Here is a 19,986-nt window from a genome sequence, read left to right on the forward strand (position 1 = left end):
GGAGAGCAGTGTCATATTACCCTCAGTCCTTCATGTGGTCTCATGCTCTTTTTATACCATGTTTGCAAAATCGTTCACTGCAACACTGGTTTTACTTTTGTTCTTTCTCACTGCTGCTGCTGCTTTTGTTTTGATGAACATTTGAAAAAACTGTTGAAGGTCTGAAGGTGATGGAGGTCGGAGCCCTCATTAGCTTGGTCGTGTTTAACTTGAAATGATTATGGGCAGTGTTATGAGAGAATGACAGCTATCATACAGGCTTAACTAAATAAAGCTGTAATAGAATGCAACGCTGTGGACAGGAGGCCAAATAGGCCAGTCACCAGATGAAATGTTCACCGTTTCTTTTATTGCAATTAAGTTCTTGGCCCTAAGCCAAATAACTCAAACGTAAATGAGCACAAAACAATGCTTCTTCAGAAGATAACATGCCCAGACTGTGTAATTGTAGCAGTCCTGACCTCCTGGTTTGTTTACTTTCTGTTATTTAGTTTTTTTCAGTTACAAATGAGAAGAATGTGAACGATTTTGAAACCGATAAGATACTTTAATCAAGTTCTCCCATACTAATGATCGTATTTTCTTCCTATGCTTTAAAATAAGGATTTTTGCATATGTGTCTTTTTCTAATTGGGCATTTGGTTATATTAGATTTTTGAGTATACAATGAACACAAACGTGTTTAAATTAGTGCTTGTCACTGTCTGTAAACATTGTAAATGAACCACTAATAGAATATGTTGATATGTTCTTTCTTTATTTCCTCATATTGCCGAGTTGTTTTACAAGACATTGAGTGACAACACATCATTCTGAAGAAGTGTGGCTTTTTTTGTTTCACTCGGCACGAGAATAATGCAAATATTTTCTCATGTTGTGTATGTTGATGACTCTTACGGTACTTCCTTTTACTTTGTTTACCCTCACCAGGCCAAGATTTTAGGGGAATTTTCAGTCTCTAAGCCTATTTAAAGCTCTCATCTGTGTTTTCTGTGGGTGAGCGCAGTCTGTTTTTGACAGCATGTGTGTCCATTGTTGTTCCTTCAACGTGAAGCACTGTTGTCTGTGGTCTAATTTGGTCAGAGTCGACTAATCTCAAAAAAAGGGTTACATGCCAGCTGTGAGAGTTAGTCCATCGATGTGAAGTGCTGCATGAGCATCTTAACCGACCATGAGCTAAAGAGGAAGCTAGTGTCGGTAGCTTCTATTCTACTATGTCCGTTAGTCTTTAATCTTCCTCTTGCATTGTGTCCATCGGTCCTGAGCCCCCCATCAGAATCAGAATTCCTCTATTTATCCCGCAACGGGGAAATTAAGGGTATTACAACAGTAAGAGCAAAGTGCAGATTATGTAAAAAGAGAAGACTTACATATTATATAAACCATTTTGCACATGTTATTAATAATTAAAAAAGTAAAATCAAACACCATGGTAAAAAAAAAAAACTAATTAGCAGTATATTTAAACAAATATATATAACTCTATCTTGTTATAACAGACAAATATTGAAGTAGCTGGTAATGTTTACAGATTTTAAATAAATTGAAAGAGTATAAAGGGTAAATTGCATGAGGGTATATTGCGCATGTATATTGCACAACGTTTTATATTCACTGGCAGTGATATTGCACATCAGGGATATTACATTAGCGTCTGCACAGCTCCCCCATCTGCCATTGATAACTTAACTGAGGGGACCACGTCCAAAAAGAAATATCCACTGAAATCCCCTTTTGATAAGGGGCAAGAAATATTGCAAGGCCAGGACACAGGCAGGAAGCCCGGCTAAAGCAAGGTACTATTTTGGTTGTACAGTCCCATTGTCTGTGGACTGGGGACGGCTGACTGCCTGGGGAGAGGGTGGAGGGTGACAGAGAGAGGAGGAATGATGTACTGTGAGGACATCGCACGCTCCCACTCCCTATCCTTCCTCCACCAAGCTCTGATCATTCAGAGGGTCTTCTGTCCCCCTTTTTAGTGTTCAACTCATGGCAGTCACACTCTGAAACATGTGCAAAGGAAGGGACAGGGTGGAGGGGGGTTATCTGTTATGTAACACTGCCTTCCCTAACAGAAGATCCACTCTCTTAAAGATTTAGTAAGACGGAGGTGCAACTGAATTTGGACATCAAGAAGCTATTAAAAGAGATGATGTCACATTTTAGCCCTCCCTTTTCTGTGTTGGACAATCCCTTTTGTTGTTAGGCTGTGATGATGCTACGTGCTAACAATAACTGCTTTTAGGAAAGGGTGGGATGACACGATGGGAGAAAGGGAATGTCGGCCTTGGACTTTTTATAAATCGAGATGTAAATATGGAAAGATTTATGTGGAAACAGAAGAGTCGGCTTGGAAAGAGAGCGCTCGGAAAATTGTGTTATCATATCTTTACAGAGTCCCAACTATAAACAGACTTTAAAATATTTGATCAGTTTTAAAGTAGCTTTCTGTTTCATCTTTTAAAGTTTATACTGAGTATTCTACAGAAATCTCCACAGCAGACTTGTGAGTGTGTGAACTCAGTAACACCACAAGGCCACACAAAGACGCTCACCGCACACAAACAGTAAAAATGGGAGGGGAATCAATGTATGTTACGGGAAATGTTTTCTTGTTATAGTTTTACTGGTACGCAAGGTCTCATGGCTGCATCCTCCCAACTGTCAGAGGCCCTTTGCTCCTTTACGGTATGAATCCCTCAGAGACCCCGAGATGCAACAGCTCAGACAGGCGATAATGTAAAGCATCCAAATACCCAAACTACAGGGGTTCAAGTCATGTTCCCTGCAGACTGAATGCTGTCTGCTCCTCGTATCATCAGTCTGGAACCAGAAAAGCTATCCTGAATCATAACCAATTGCCCAACAAGGGGAAAGTACACTTTTTTGAAGCAATAGTTTCTAGCTGTATTGATTTATCTCAGATGTTTGCAAATTGCTGTAACATTTAGACATTAAACGCTGGGTAATCAGGACTAAAACAACACAGCAACAAGTATATGCTTCTCAGCGTCCGCTCAGAAGGCTGCACAAACAAACATAATGAAGGTCATAGTAAATGCTCTGGGCTACAAGTACGTCATGTGTGGCCCACCGCGTTGAGGAGCATTAAAGGCCACACACACACGCGCTCATATGCATGCAGATGTGGATACACGCTCTTTACCTAGAAGCATAATATGTGAGCACTCGTGCACACAATCCTAACACTTGCCCTCTCAGACTTCAGGGGCCTCCTTACAGCCTTCATGCACACCCACGCGTTCCTGTTGCTCGCTCGTCTTACTGACTGCTCTGGCTGAGCCACTGAGCCAGCTGGTGATAACAACACTTCCTCCTCAGCTCCCCTCTTGCTGTTGTGTTCATACCATCTGCGGCAACTGGCTGGGGCCGAAGCGTCATGTTACCCACACAACTGGAGACCTGTGGACACACCAGCACAACCAAGATCCTGAGGACACACACACACATATTTTGTATCAGTTACAGTTTTGAAGGCCGCGGGATGTTGCGGTAAAGAGAGTAGGAAGAGGTCCAGTCTATTTGTTGTGCAAAGACATAAAGTGGGACTGGAGGGATATAGAAATACAAATATGTAAAATTAGGCAGATAGAGAATATAAGCTTTGATAATGCAATATATTCAAAGGTAGGGAAGTCAAGCAGTATCTTGAGCAGATTTGTTTTATTATCAAAATCAGTTATTTTCCATGAATTTACATTTTGCAGATGAAGGTGAAGAATATATGTATCGCTTTCACATAGAGTTCCACCTTGGTCAACTTTGACATACAAATTGAAATGGTTGACCAATTGCAAATCATTTTGACATTGATTGCTTTTAACCTGTTAAGCCCGAGAGACCCCTGTACCGGGGCACTGCCGCAACATCTTGCAGGAAACAGTGTCTGAGGGCATGTTCATTTAATAAACTATGAATGTTTTATATCCATGTAACGGGAAGAAACTCATCTAACTGATCATTTTATTTATCAAAAGAAAACCCACAATGCTAACACTGAGCCTCTGAATTAGCAACGAGGGAAAAATGCTAACAGATTACTGCACCGAAAATCACTCACAAAACCTTATTATTTATCTTTTCTCCACATCCATGACAACGATTCACATCGTGAGGTGACACAGAATCGATGGGTACCCTCATTATCACTGAATTATATGAATTTGCGACGTTATAAACAAAAACAGACATCAAAACAGGTGACGCTAGGTAGCTAAAAATGCTAACATTTTTACCTTGGCTCTGTAGTCTCTCCAAAGTGGTCTTCAATGGCATTCAAACGATAAAAACGCTGCTGAAGTTAATCCATAGGTTAATCCAATGTGTCTGTGTCCCTTTGAAATGATTTCTGATAATCCATGAGAAAACAGACGGATAATCCATGCTTTTACGTTTCTAGATGTCAGAGCTAGACTGTAGCTTCACACTGGCTGTGTCTCAGGTCGATTAAATGGAATCCTTGCGTCCCTCACTTGCGTCGTTTCCCTGCGTTTAGTTCCTCCCAGGGAAGCATGGAGAGACGCAAGGAAACCACGAGAAGCAGGGAAATGAGTTTTAAGAGCAATGGGACGTCCTTTCCTCCGGAGCGTCACGTGAAGCGACGTCCTTTTGTGATGACGCCGCACAGCTGTTCGTCTGACAGCAGCTCTGTTCCCGTTATTTTCACAAACACCCCCGCCTCTGTTAGTACACATTTACTGACACAAACATTTGTATCATCTGTTGTAGACCCAAATACATTAAATAAAATAAGAACTCATTCTCAAAAAAGTTAAACGCCATTCTTAAAATGTATAAACGAACAATAGTTAGATTAATATTGATTAGAGTGCACAATAGAAATAAAATAATTCAGAGAAGAAAAAGAGATATGTTATCTATCAAAACCCAGTTAGATTAACATTCATTGGATTGCACACTTTGTTTGTGTGGATATGTAGCAAATTAACATTTTAAATAGCACTTAATGACTGACTGAATGGAAATGACAAATGTAAAACAAAAAAGCGATCATGAAAATGTTTCCAATAAATGAATAAAATAATTTTTGACCACTTTGTTGTTCAGATATATCACATATTTGTAACTGAATGATGCATTCATTGAAACAAAACACAGTATAAACTGAGGAGTGAGTCCCGTGAGTTTCATGTGTTTTCTTCACTCCGGTGAGAAACTCTGCTCTCATGTCAAGAAGCATCAGATCAGTGCATGCGCTGCATCGTCCAATCAGTGAGCGATACACAGTAAGGGGGCGGAGCGAGTGAGTATCTGAGGATTTCATCGGAGGATGGTCTGGTGGTTCCTCGGTTATCGCTCCTCCATTATCACTCCTCGATCCTCGGTCCTCCGGCAGAAATAAGAGCCATGGGACGCTACTCAAGATGGCGCAGACAAATCAACTTCCGGTGATACCGACGACCAAGGAAATGAAAATAGTCGACCTGAGACGCAGCCTCTAATGCAAAATTACATGCGCAAAGCCCCCACCTTTTTGTTTCACAATGAGTGTGTGTGGGGGACTCCCCCTTCGATTATATTGGCTGTAACGGTCAGAAAGAGGTGTCAACCATCAAAATCGACCAATGGGTTCCAGAGATATGAAAAAAATACAATTTTCACCCAAATCACCTCAGAGGTGGAGTGTTTTTGGCTAAACCTCTCTAAAAAGGTCAAATGTCCCTTGTTTTGCATCAATCTTGATACAGGGTACTTATTATATGGTGTACTTTGGATTCCTAAAGCTTTTAGTCTACCTTACCATCATCCAAGGGTAGTTTTCACTATAAGTAAAAAAGAATTTTTGGACGGACACTATAATTTACAGTTTTTTACTATGTAAAATCTGAATTTTCTTTAAAATAAAAAACATCTATATTGATTTTGACTTTTCTACATCCAACTCACAGGTTTATCATTACTTTGAGAAAAAAGATTATTAATTTAACCCTTTTAGAAGGGAAGATATGGTCATTTGTTCTGGGAATGTCATTTTCGAGCCTGAGACCTGAAAAACAGGCTCAGGGCTTAACAGGTTAACCTGTTTGGGACTGGTTATGAACAAAATGTTATGGTAATCCCCTGAAGCACAGTAAATGTCGACCTCATGCTGACGAAAGGTCAAGGAATGACCAAATAATTTGTATATTGAGATGTATTATCTCTTCGATTTACACACGGCATCTATTGCACGCCTGTCCGTCCTGGGAGAGGGATCCCTCCTCTGTTGCTCTCCCTGAGGTTTCTCCCATTTTCCCCATTAAACTGTGGGGTTTCTTTGGAAGTTTTTCCTTGTACGATGTGAGGTTCTAAGGACAGAGGGTGTCGTATTGTCATACTGATATTCTGTACAAACTGTGAAGTCCACTGAGACAAATGTAACATTTGTGATAGTGGGCTATATAAATAAACATTGATTGATTGATTGATTGATTGATTGATGTATTGTACATCCTCTGAGAATCATGGATGTCTGTTCAAAAATGTTGTTCCAACCCTATGTGTGGATGTTGACATTTTTCACTGAATCTGTGAATGGAGACCATTTTCGTCGGTAAAAAACGTGATACCAATCCAATTAATTGTTGTTGACATATTTTCTTTCTAGACCACAGTTGTGGTCAGATGGACCAGACATTTCTGCTAGCATGGCTCAATATTTTCACTATTTCTTATGACATGGAAGTGCTTATTTGGAGGTTGTATACATAACGATGGGTGGCCTTGACCAGAATAGAATGATTCCCCAATCATGGCAATTTGTTAATGAAAATGATGTCCTGGTTAGCCACAAGTGGTGGTGAGGAGGCAGCGGAGGAGAGAGGGAGCGTAGGAGGAGAGTGGGAAGAGAGGAAAGCGGTGCCGTTGTGCTGAAAGGGAGGGCGAGAGTGGCATGTGGCTGGATGGTATCCTTGGGAAAGTTTGCAGCTAACTCTCCCACTCTCTGGATCTTAGCTGGGGACAAATACCACATGGAGCTGAGAGGAAGCCCGCTGGAGTGTGCAGGGCCACGAGCACACAGGAATGTTTCACTTCAAATGGAAAATGTTCACAGCTGTTAGTTAGGCTATCTCTCTCACTCTATTTCTCCATCTCTATCTATCCATCTCTCTTTCTCTCTCGCTGTGTCAGATGTTTGCGGCTATGTTTAGATCCACTCTTCGTGTGCTTGTGATAACCAGTATTTTTAGTTCTGCTGTAGGTTCCTTTTTTCCACCCTGAATTTGAGTTTAATGTCATAAGTATGATAAACGTTTACCAACAATGACTTTTATTGTCTTATCCTGGACCTCAAGCTCCTTAGAACATATTAGTTATCTTGTCATGTGGTTACCCAGCAGCAAAAAGCCTGCAGCCCATTTTGTATCCAAACACATAGTTTGAAAGAACCACCGACTTGATAATGTGTGGCATCAGAATACCGGAAGCCCTTGCCTGACCCACAAACAAAAACGACAACAACAACAACACAGGGTTGCCATCCCCACATCAAGCAGTCTGGAGTCTGATGAATCTGGTTTGGCTGCACATGAGTTGGATCTCCACAGTTTTGGGGCTGTGTAGGTTGCAAATGAGCCCAGACTCAACAATTCTGTTTGTTGGAGGTTCTGCCTGCCTGCCACATGCATACTGCCATGTAAACTGTTTGTGTGCATGCATATATGTTCATTACACCAACAAAAACCTACATGCATCGTTACACCACTGATCAGCTTCTGTATAGGTGCATTTTTGACTGAATAGAGTGGTGCAGTGATGACATATTTTCCTCGAAGAAAAACGTAATGGGATTCCCCCATTATGTTTTTGTTAATTGTAGAAAATAAGCTCTGTTGCAAACACACATTTATGATACTTAAGACAGTTTGTTCAGCAGCATTTCCACATATTTGAAGCCTAAATGCAATCGTCAGAAGTCAAAAGCTAGTGTTACGTTATGAACGAACTAAATCACGGTCACATGGCTGACTTGTGTCAACATGATGATGTTTAGTAGTTTATTTTTTCACTAGTTATCAACTGCTCTGTTGGACCTGTTTGACATTCACGAGTGGGGAGTTAATTGACGTATTTGATGGCGTAGAACAAACATGAAAATCTTTAGCCTATGTTAACCACAGAACCTATTTCAGGTGTGTACTGATAAACATGTCAAAAAAATGCTGACTTCTAGGTAAGGGAACTGGAAGTTGAAAATTAACAAACTCATTTTTGGGTTTTGGGACTTGTTCCACTCTACATGAAATGTAATTATTGCTGACCATGTTTCTTAATAAAAATTAGCCATCGGACCAATTTAATGAGCATGGTTGTGTGTTTGTGGGGAAACTGCCATTGTGAGCTATAGCTCCGACCCAGACTGATTTCTAAATGTACCTGATTTCTCCCGTCTCAGTCATCTTGTCTCCTTCTGTCTATAAACTGGAATCATACAGCTCACATTATTCACTCGAGTTGAGTCAAATTTTCTTTAACAAACGTGTCTGTTAAACTGTAGCGCGACCTCTGACTAATATACAGTCCAAACTAAAACTATGTGAGTTTTTGTAAAGGTATTACACAGAGAAAGAAGTTTAGGGCTCAGTTCTTGGTTGTGATTGTTGTGGGTGTCGTCAAAAAAGATTTAGCAGTACAGAGGAAGATGACTGTAGAAAAAGAAAGCAGGCAAAGCAGTATGTGTGTTAAACTTTTTACAGGAAGTTCATGCCGCAAATGCACATCACATTTTGTTTTCTACTTGCCCCCTTGTTCTTTTTGTTTTTGTGAATGTTGTTTATTATTTTATTTTTATGTTTTAGAATTAGACAGGAGTAGAAGTAGTTGGTTGGGGGTCTGGCCGACCAATGAGCACAGTTGGCTGTTTGAAAAAGGTTTGCCGATCCATGCACGTATGTTTTCATTTGGCCGCCGCAAGAATCATTCAACAGTCTTTATATTGAGAATTGAGAATTTAAAGTGGTGCTTAAACCTTTGTGGGAAAATTAGGTTTGGGGTGTGGTGATATTCAAATCCAAACTAGGACCTCAAGAATGGCCGTAGAGTTGAATAGAATTCACAAAGTCAGGCTGGATTTGTTTACATCTTACAGGTGATCCTCATAAGCTGCTCCCTCAGGGTATGGCATGGCGATGCTCTCATGGTGGGGGTCGATCCATCAGGTTGTCATCACCTCATTATTTTAGTTTATATGGGGTGAACATATGCAGTTTATAATGCATGTGTTTGGTTTCTGTATATCTTGTACCTTTGTAAGAGAAGGAAACCCTCCCATGCAGTCAACCCCCCCAATGCCTACCTACCCAACCACTGTGTGTTTGAACACACGTTTGCGCACACACACATACAGTATATATATATATATATATATATATAGTGTATATATACAACGCCACCCACCAAACCACCCACAAACTTACCCAGAGGCTTAAACCAGGGTTTCTTTTCCCTTTTAAAACCACTTCCCTGCCTTTCGCTTGCTCCTGGTGACGACACTCTCTTGGAATTCACTCCTTGTGCTGGTGGTGCACTAAAAGAGAGAAAGAGAGGGAGACTGTTGTTCAGATCTCTGTGTGCTCTGCAGCCACTAACCAGGACCATTTGGTGTCTCCTTTCTCCAAACTCTTGTCTTTACCCCTCCTGTTCTCTCTTTTGCATTTATTCTTGCCCTTTTTCCCCCTTCACTTGTCCCCCTTCTGTCTGGGTTATTGCAATTTCACATTATTTTGTTTGTAATCAGGCTCTTTGTGTGTGTGTGTGTGTGTGTGTGTGTGTGTGTGTGTGTGTGTGTGTGTGTGTGTGTGTGTGTGTGTGTGTGTGTGTGTGTGTGTGTGTGTGTGTGTGTGTGTGTGTGTGTGTGTGTGTGTGTGTGTGTGTGTGTGTGTGTGTGTGTGTGTGTGTGTGTGTTAAACTCGTTGTGCTGAGGTAAACGTTTTCTCATCAAAAATGATCTTATTAAGTTTTCACAATGCAGAACCAAGTTTTTTTTCACAACTTAAGGAAGTGGGTTTGATGGAAAGCTAAGTATAACCATTATTCAAATAAGACAATAGTTTGCACTGATTATAAGAGAAAAGAGAAAAGAATAAAAACACCAAAAAAAAGAAAGAAAAGAAAGCACAAATATTCACCAGAAATCTGAATAAATTCATATATATTTATGTAATATATATGAATATATCTGGTGCAGGTTTAAGTTTTGAGATTATTGCTTATCTGTCATTGAATGCCTATACTGTGTGCCATGCATGTGCTTTGAACATGTACTGGTGGATGATGTGCGTGACATCTTTGTGATATGTGCATATGTGTGTCAAGTGGATGTGTGTGAGCAAGACATGGGGGGCCATGCTGCTGGGTCCTCTGGAGGTCTGTGCAGGGACGACTCCCCCCTCCTCCCTAAACCTCGGCTGGCTCTAGATTGATGGGGGAGGTGTTGCCTCTGCTCACTCATCCATCACATACTTTATTTGGGTTTGAGAGGAAAGGAAAAAGGAAAAAAGACAGAATAAAGGAAAAAAGACAGAATAAAGGAAAAAAGACTTCCAAAAATATCAGAGTTGGGCACTGGGGGGGTGGAGGGTTGAGGAGTTGAGTAAGGGGAGGCCCCCTTGTCCTGCGTAACTCTGCTCTCCTGCCTCCCTTCTATTTAAGCAGATGCTGGAAAAGAAGTCTTACCCTTGTGACCCCCTGCCATTCTCCAGTCCCAGCACTGATAACAAAAGACAGATAAAGCCAAATGGGGGGGGCAGATTTAGTGAAGATTAGAGAGCAGGTTTGTGATTTCCACTGAGGTTTTTTGTTATGTGTGTGTGCATGCTCCTGGTAAATGTGCGCTGCCAATAGCAGATTGTGGGATAGGATGGTCTGAAAGTTGTTGGTGGTCTTTGTCTACCATCCGGGGTGGGCAGGCTTTTACTGTGTGACAGGGCAGATGAGTTTGTGAGGCTAACGGAGGAAACAAAGCCTGCTGTGCCAGCCTTCCACTCCTCCCACGGGATGATTTATGTAGCAACTAGGGTATAAACTCAGATCAGAGGCCTTCACCTACCACTAAAGTTAAAGGGTAACTTTGGTATTTTTAAACAAGGACCCAATTTCCTCATGTTTTAGTGTCTTACTGTTGGATGTGGGCAACATTTTTTATACAATTGGTCTGTGCACCACTAAACTAAATGTTTAAAATCAACAGGTTATTGGTGATTTATTAAAGGGGCTGGCAATGATGGTGTAGCGGTGGCAAACTCAATTCACATTTTTGTGAGCTTTGTTGTTGTAGTCATATATATATATATATATATATATATATATTATAATTATTTGTATTTCTGTGCCTGACTCTGTTTTACTTAGCTAAAAGACACATTTCCCCTTGTGGACCATAGGTTAACTTTAAAGTGTAGAATTACATGTGCTTCTTTATGATGGATAAAAAAATACCCTTATGACAACTTTTATTTAAAAAAAATCCTATTGTCACTAGTTGTCTATGTATTTTAAAACTATAATCCCCCAATTTGATCAAAGGTTCAAAAACTAAGTCCTATCTGTGTGCAACAGATGCTAAAAGGCTGCTTTAATGGATAGTCTTGTTGAAATGTTGCCTATGGGGAGCGATGAATGCTAAATCATAAACACATTATCGAGAGGGAGAAATGGTTTCCATTTAGACCTGGACATCTGTAGCCGCACAGAGTACAGTGTGAACATATACAAGCAAACAGTCAGCTCAGCTCAGCACCCTGGCCTTTGTCTAAAGTGCCTGTAGGAAAGTTGGACTACTCCAAAGGAACTATCAAATAAAGAAATCACTGTTTCCTATTATTGCTGCTGTAAGCTCGGAGGTGGCTTGTGTAGCTTATGCCAAACTAATACGAGCGGAAAAATAAATAAACAAAGAAAGGGAAATTATTACCTTCTGAAATTACACATTGGCCGTCTCTTTATAGTCGTAATGCAGTCCCCTAACAAACAAACAAAGGCTTTTACTTTTTTACTATGTTAAAGATGTAATTGCTTTGCAGTAAAGAGACTAAATCATGCTACTGTGCTTTCTTTTCCCACCATGATTATTCACTTCCACATATGGCTTAATGAATCAAATTATTTATTTTCCAAATAAAGCTTTGTGCTGAAGTCGAAGTAAATTAAGCTAAATCCCACAGTTTTGTGATGTAAAAATATGAAAATGTAGCAAAAAAAGAGGGGGGGGGGGCAGGTTGGCTTATCCTGCTGGGTTTGTTTCCTCTGAGAAGCTTTTCCAACTGCAGACCTCATGGTGGAGCCCCCAGAGGCCCTATTTGAATCACAAATGTCTTTCGTTTCCCAATCGTTCACAGATTTCGGTCAGTTCAGGAATTTTCTTACCCATTAAAGCTTGCTGACAATGACTTTCACCCCCGGGGCCACCACAGGGGTCCAACCCCCTACTGACCTCTCCATTGCTGCCCAGTCATGGCTCCAACAGCCCTGCTCCCCGGGATCTGATTGGTTCAGCAACGCACCCAAAAAACGCTCTGGGGTCAATATCTCTTTTCTCTCTGTCCCTCTCTTCCTCCTTGCTGCCTTGTTATGGTTCAAGTCGGGGCTTATCAAAGACAATCCAGTTTTGTCATGTGGCCAAATCATCTTGACACCCATTTAGCATGCTCATCAGAGGACAGTTATGAATATTCAAGACGGTGCCAGGGGCCAGTGAGAGGCAGAAAGAGATGAGAGTGACAGATAGTGTGTGTCCAAGATAGGACAGAAAGAGAGACAAAGAGCAGGAGGAATTAGAAAACAACATAATGACCAATTAATCATGATGATTAAACACAATCATTAGAAGACCAGAAAATTAAAGTTAGTGATAATCAATGATAAACTAAATGGCACTTGAGAAGCACATCCTCCAATAAGGTAATACATTTGATATGTCATAATATGGAAACCACATTAATGCTAAGAAGAAAATGCATTGAAGTGTGATTGTTTAGGGTATTTAAACAACATGTTGAAATGTCAGTTGTTGTTGTCTGACTATAAAGGCATTAATGCACATTATCAGGCAATATTTTGACATCACATGAATGCAACAAAATCTGTGCCTCTCAATGTTGACAAAAGTGAAAGATATTTTGAGTATCTGCCTCTTAATTTGGATCCGTTCAAAAATCGAATGGGTTCTTCCTTGGCTCATGATGCTCCAACCTTCCACCAATTTAAATGCAAATTGGGCCATTAGCTTTAAGGTCATCCTGCCTACAAACAAACAGAACAAACCAACCAAGACAAAAACATAACCTCCTCTGCAAAGGTTAAAAACAGCATTTTAAAGCCACAGTCAACTAAATAATCATAATACTGATTTGGCTTACCTGAGTTTTTCGGACCAGAGTTGTACTGTGGATGATCACTGTAAAAAGTCTGCCCTGCTTAATTTAATGCAACCAATTGCCACGAATGACCTTTCCACGGGTCTATTTTTGACAGAATAGTTTGCTACTCTGCAGAACAAAATTAACTAGAAAATGCAATTCCTGAAGAAATTGCTAGTGGGAATGCTTTATGCTGAAAAGCTGACGCTAAACTGCTATGCTGAAATGTAATGTGTAAGAAGAAAGCGAAGAATTTAGATTGAAATGATACATGAACACTGGGGGCTTGAATGTGTGATAAGAGAAGAAAAGAAAGTAAAAAGGCTTGGAAAAGCCTTTTGAACTGCAAAACTTTTGAACTAACTTGATGGCGAATGATCTGTCGCCACGGCAACGGTATTTGATGACACCCCATAATACGCTTAGATGTGTTGATGGCTGCATCGTTACCAAACCTGTGAAGGTTTGGGCCGTTTGGAGCATTTTCACTGAAGTTATGAGAAAACCGTGTTTCATGGCGAGCCTTGTGTTACCATGGCAACGGCCTTTGAAGAAATCTCAAAACTGTCACGTAGATGTTGTCATGGCTGGAATGTTAGCACACGTGAAGTTTCAGCACTTTTTGACGATTTTCATAGGAGTTATAGCAATATCGTGTTTTACGGCAAGGGATGCGTTGCCATGGAAACGGCATATGATGAAACCCCATAATTGACATAGAGCTTTTGAGGGCTGGACCGTTAACCATTATCTGAAGTGTGGTGCTGTTTTGACCCTTTTCATAGGCATTACGACAACATCGTGTTTTATGGCGAGGGATGCGTTTCCATGGAAACGGCATATGGTGAGATGTCAGATTTGACGCAGAGCTGTTGAGACATGGAGAGGTGATATACAGGTGAACATTGTGGGACGATCGGACCGTGTCCATTGGAGCTACAGCGACATTGTGTTTTATGGCGAGGGATGCGTTTCCATTGCAACAGCCTATGGTGAGATCTCAGATTTGGCATAACGCTGTTGAGGCATGGACCGGTGATATACAAGCGAAGTTTGGGGGACGATCGGACCGTGTCCATTGGAGTTACAGCGAGGGATGCGTTTCCACGGAAACGGCATATGATGACACCCCATAATTGACGTAGAGCTGTTGAGGGCTGAACCGTTAACCATTGTCTGAAGTCTGCTGCTCTGGGGCCTCATTTATAAGGGATATACGCTCAAAAAATGGCGTACGCCAGTTTCTACGCAATGTTTGCGATTTATAAAATACTAACTTGACGGGAAAATGTGCTGTCCTCCACGCAAACTCTAACCCATGCGTACGCACTAAGCACACAAACGGGAGAGACGAGAAACTGCGACACCGTTGGCAGAAGGAAGAATGGAGAGAAATATGTGGAAATAATACCATAAATAAAATGTTACCTCTCATTTATCAAATATGAAGAATTCATTTTCAAACATTGATTAAAGCCAATCTTTAAATGATTAAACAAACGCCAGTTTGAGACTCCTCAGTGCACACAAAAACATAACTTGGAGAAATAAATAAATACGGATATGTTATTTAAAACCACCTCGAATATGTTGTGTTAATGTTATGAAATGTTTTCTCATAAATGATGCGGTAAGCAGGAGGACAGAATTACGTCTAAACTGACGCCGTTTTGCATTTCTATAGGTTGTAGATACGAGCATGGTTTTATATACTATCACGTTTAATCGTGTTTTATGCCGTTTGCCAAGACTTGATAAGTCGCTCGTAAAACACAGGAGGTATGGAAACTAAGAACACCATATGTGGTAAATTGTACAGCTAATATAACACAACACATTAGTTGTATTTCCTTTAACTGGTGGATTATGGATATATAGTTGCTGATCGACAGCTGGAACACAAACCACCAAATACAACAAAAATAATTCAGATCCAGTCGTCATGACTCCACTCCGGAGGGATTCCCCGATCATTTCTTACAGTTTCTCATCAAGGGGGTGTCTCCTGTCCCCGGGACAAACACACTGCCTGAGGAAGGTTATGTGTATTTTTTTTGTCATTAACTTTTTTCGGACCACTTATTTATTTATTTTGGTGACGATCCGACCTCCATGCTGCTACTCTGGTTCAAACTGCATCCACCAAACAATATGATTTATCTCGACCTCCCCACAATAACCAAAATCTGACACGGTGTGAGATGTCTTTTTTAGCTGTTCTATCGTAATTTCCTGCGATCTTCTTCATGCAGTCAGTCAAAATGAATGAATGAATGGGCGTTTCTTTGACTATGTATAGGCAAATATGGGCGTTACGAGTCGATTGTGATTTATCAAGGGAAACAGGCGTAGGGAGTGCCGTACGCACTTCCCTCGCCGGTACGCAACGTTTTGTGAATCGGAAAATGGCGGAAAATGTATGTACCTATTTTTGTGCTTTGTACTACGTAAGCAACCTTCCTACGTCAATCCTACGCAAGGCGTTATAAATGAGGCCCCTGAGCATGTCAGTTGGAGTTATGACATCATCGTGTTCCATGACACAGGTGTTTATATTTGAGCTAACGACGTGTCCAGAGATCAAAGGTTTCCATGGTGATGTGCAGTAATCAGTGAGAGGAGAGCATTTTCATTGTTCTGAATGAGAGATAAACCTCTTACATGTGAACGTTTTGTTGAAGAACCGTAACAGATATCGGTGAGATTTCAAAGCATGAAGCATGTCAAGGAACTTGAGCATCTGAAGTGTAATTTTTGTGTACTTTCGAGTTAATAATGTGGCCTTTTCGGCAGATTAACTAAAGGCGGCTGTGGTGGGGAAAGATGAGGCTGAATTTACAATGGGGTTTAATGGAGACATGTTGAAGGTTTTTGTCACTTCATGCCCTCAAGAGGCATTTTGTTTGATTATGTTGCTTAATTTTATTTTTCAAGCTACGAGATGTTTTCCTACGTTTCTCATGAAAAATGATGTCTCAGAAATGTAGGGTTTGGGAATTATGGCAGGTTTAAAAGAAAATATGAAGGCAAAATTAAATCTATCCTCCACTCTAGCTGTGACATCACTCACTCTAAAATCTGAAGAAGGCCTCTTTACCTTGTCTGAACAATGTTTAACCTCTTAAGCACGGCGGTCCCCCCATTGGACCCCTCCCATCGAGACAATGTCTCAGGGCTTCTTAACATTTATGAAACTATTAATGTGTAGCACCAGATTAACGGGAAGAATCTCAGCTAACTGAAGATATGAACCATTTTTACCAAAACAAAACACAAGTCTCATTAGAAGCGTCTAAATGACCCCTGAGCGAAAAAATTCTAACGCACTGCGGCACACAATTCAAGATAAAGATACCCTTATTACTTATCGTAGCACATACAATATAGCCGATTAAAGCTGAGACTCCACAGATTATTTAGGTATAGTATCATCACTGAGCGATCCGAACTTGCGACAGGGGAAGCAAACACAGACATCACAACACGTACCTTTACGGAGCATTTACGGCAGATCGTCTCACCGTAGCTGTCAATTAGGTCAAAAGACGTGTTCACTGGCATTAAAACGAAATAAGAAAATGCTACAACTGTTGATCCATAGGTTGATAATGTACCTGTGCCTTTGAAAAAATTATTTATAATCCATAATTCAATTTTTATGTAAAAATCGGAGCGGAAAAGTTAGCTGCTAACGCGTCACTCTCACTCCTTATTTGTTAACGTTTTGGTGTGTATATAACTTTCCCTCGATTCCATTGGCTCTAGCGGTTATAAAGAGATTTGATTCATCAAAATCGACCAAGGGGGGCCAGAGATAGGTAAAATCCACCCAAATGACCCCAAAAGTGGTTTTTTTTGGCTAAATCTCTCTGAAAAGGTCAAATTTCACTTGTTTTGCATCAATCTTGATACAGGGTACTTATTATATGTTGTACTTTGGATTCCTAAAGCTTTTAGTCTACTAACCCATCATCCAAGGGTAGTTTTCACTATAAGTAAAAAATAATTTTTGGACGGACACTATAATTTACAGTTTTTTACTATGTAAAATCTGAATTTTCTTTAAAATAAAAAACATCTATATTGATTCTGACTTTTCTACATCCAACTCACAGGTTTATCATTACATTGAGAATAAAGATTATTAATTTAACCCTTTTAGAAGGGAAGATATGGTCATTTGTTCTGGGAATGTCATTTTCGAGCCTGAGACCTGAAAAACAGGCTCAGGGCTTAAGAGGTTAATATCTCTAAAAGTAAGAATCAGATTTTAAAGTTGTGTGAAAGATGTGTAACATTTTAAAGTTGGAATGAGGTTTCTGAGTGAAAGTATGAAGGAGCAGTTAGCAGTTGAAGTTGCATGAAGATTGTTCAAGTCTGAAGAGTTTCTCCATTGACTTCCATCTTAAAAATGTGATGAATTATGGGATGTATCTCTGGAATTATGAAAGTTATGAATAAGAAAAGTAATAGCCATCGATTCCCGACCGAGCTGAACGTTTTGACGTTTGAACGGAGTTTCTGCGATGTGGAATGTGGGAGAAGAAGAGGTGCAAAATAACCCGGCGGAATAATAAAGAATTTTGTGCGTAGCATAACAGATAGTTGGAATGCTGTATCAGCATTCCCACTAAATTACTGAATGTGTCTTACATGTACAACTAAAATAGTTGTAAGTGTTTGTATTCAGAGAAAGAGAAGGACTAACACATTTGGAAATTTAAACTGAGTGATCACAGAGAACGTTAGAGCATGAGGGAAAACCCTTTGGCACTGCTTATGAATCACAAGCTTTTTATGTCGTTGCTGTTGACCACTGTTTAGTTATGAATATATCTGATCTTGTGAGAACAAGAAAGCTGAGCCAGGAAGGAGCGAGTTCGTGTGAATGAGTCTGCCTGTCTCATTGACATGGATGTCAAAAACTTCTAGGATCCCGTCCAAGCTGAGACAAGTGATCATTTGGACTTTGAGAATGCAGCAATGTTCCAAGCTTTGATGTTTTCAGCTATTTAAGATCGTAGATGGAGGCAGGAAGGGTTATCAGGGGTGCTTCATCTGTGAGAATTGTCGCTTGCAGATTATGTTTGTGTTGTCGTATTTTCAGCATATTTTCTGGTTGACATAGTGTGGTTAGAGTAGAATGAATTTGTCTCTTGTCTCATTCGTTATTTGTCCTGAAGTTGAGCTACTGAATAGACAGAAGCAATTTCAGAGTGAATCGGAAGTGTGATTTTGTTTGTCAAGTTGTTGCGATGGTCAGAAAAAGCAGGTACAAATAGGGGAGTCTTTTTTTCCTTGGGTCTAATAAACCAAAACAACTATTGGGTTGCAGCTATTGAAAAAAAGTGGAACAAGTTGAGGGTCCTTTACAATTCATCTGTCTGTTGCTTTCTCTCTGTTTCCATACCCAGAATTCACTGTGAAGGTGGATGTATCCACAGATGAAGGAGTCTAAGTGGTCAACAAATCAGTCCTGCTACTGTGGTTGGGCTGTTTGTTGACCTCTGCAGTGTGTGTGCTGTGTGTTTCATGTTTGTGGGATGCGGCGCATTTAAACGTCCCTCCACAACTCAGCCTACTGTATCTCACTGAGATGAATGGGGGTCAGAGCTGGGCCACCCACTCGTCACCACAGTCCCAAACCACTAAAAAGACTACTTGTAACAGAAAAAACACTTGGATTCATTCAGATGTTTATGTGCAGCTAATGTGTTTATGCTTTACTTGTTCCCAGTTCAGGAGTCAAAAGTTATTCACGATTTGGGCCAAACTGTCAAGTACCAGAACTCGCTACGTGTTACATGACAAACAACAGTTCCTTCATAAATAGCTTTTAAAAATAATTTCCACTTTTGACTGAGGGGATGAATTATTGTACACAGTCATATGCATCACCACACCAAAACACCAATTTGCACCATCTGCAGTCTATAATGCAAGTCCATAAGTCTTCTCTCTTTGATGCGTCAGTTCAGTTCATGTTTCCTTCTAAAGAGCACTACTCTGCAATTTCAGACTGGTGAGGAGGTTGTCTATCTAAAACAGTCCTGGCCCATCTGTGTCACAGGCCATATCTGTCATTATCGGCATTTAATTGTTCTCTCTATTGCCTACCGCCTGCTCCTGACCTATCTTCAGCACTGCGCTCTCCCCAATGAGTCACAAAGGTCTTCAAAAAAGCTACAGGCTAGTCTTAGCTGACAGGGGTGGAGAGGAAGGCTCTTTAAAGTCATGAGTTGAGTCATTTTATAGGAAGAAGTTCCGGGCCAACCAGACCCAGATCGGTTTGTCACTTGCGGTTGAGTCATAAAGGTACATGAGTATGTTGCCAGAGCTTGTGGAAATGAAGGCGGCTGTTGTTCATTTCAGAAAAGTAGCAACGTATCCCCTGCAGGTCCATCCTCAGTAACTGGTGAGTCCATGAGGCTTTCTGCTTGCTTCCCAGGACAATGGAAATGATGGTGGGGACACCAGTCAGTAATAAGAGGAGAGGTGGATGTTTTGGAGGAGACCACATTATCAAAAAATCCCAGGATGACTCACACCACAGCCCTTGTCAGTTAGAGTGGGGTTTCCAGTGAACGTCTGCCACATCGTCTCCGTCTCT

The 19,986-nt window shown here is 40.6% G+C and overlaps 1 protein-coding gene across 1 annotated transcript in view; it reads left to right on the forward strand.

Annotated features, from left to right (window-relative positions):
• Nucleotides 1-19,986, forward strand: part of ccnd2a (cyclin D2, a) — a 164,405-nt gene that overhangs the window by 41,419 nt on the left and 103,000 nt on the right. The gene's annotated exons all lie outside the window — the stretch shown is intronic.

The sequence above is a fragment of the Trematomus bernacchii genome, unplaced genomic scaffold (genome assembly GCF_902827165.1).
Source record: "Trematomus bernacchii unplaced genomic scaffold, fTreBer1.1, whole genome shotgun sequence".
NCBI lineage: Eukaryota > Metazoa > Chordata > Actinopteri > Perciformes > Nototheniidae > Trematomus > Trematomus bernacchii.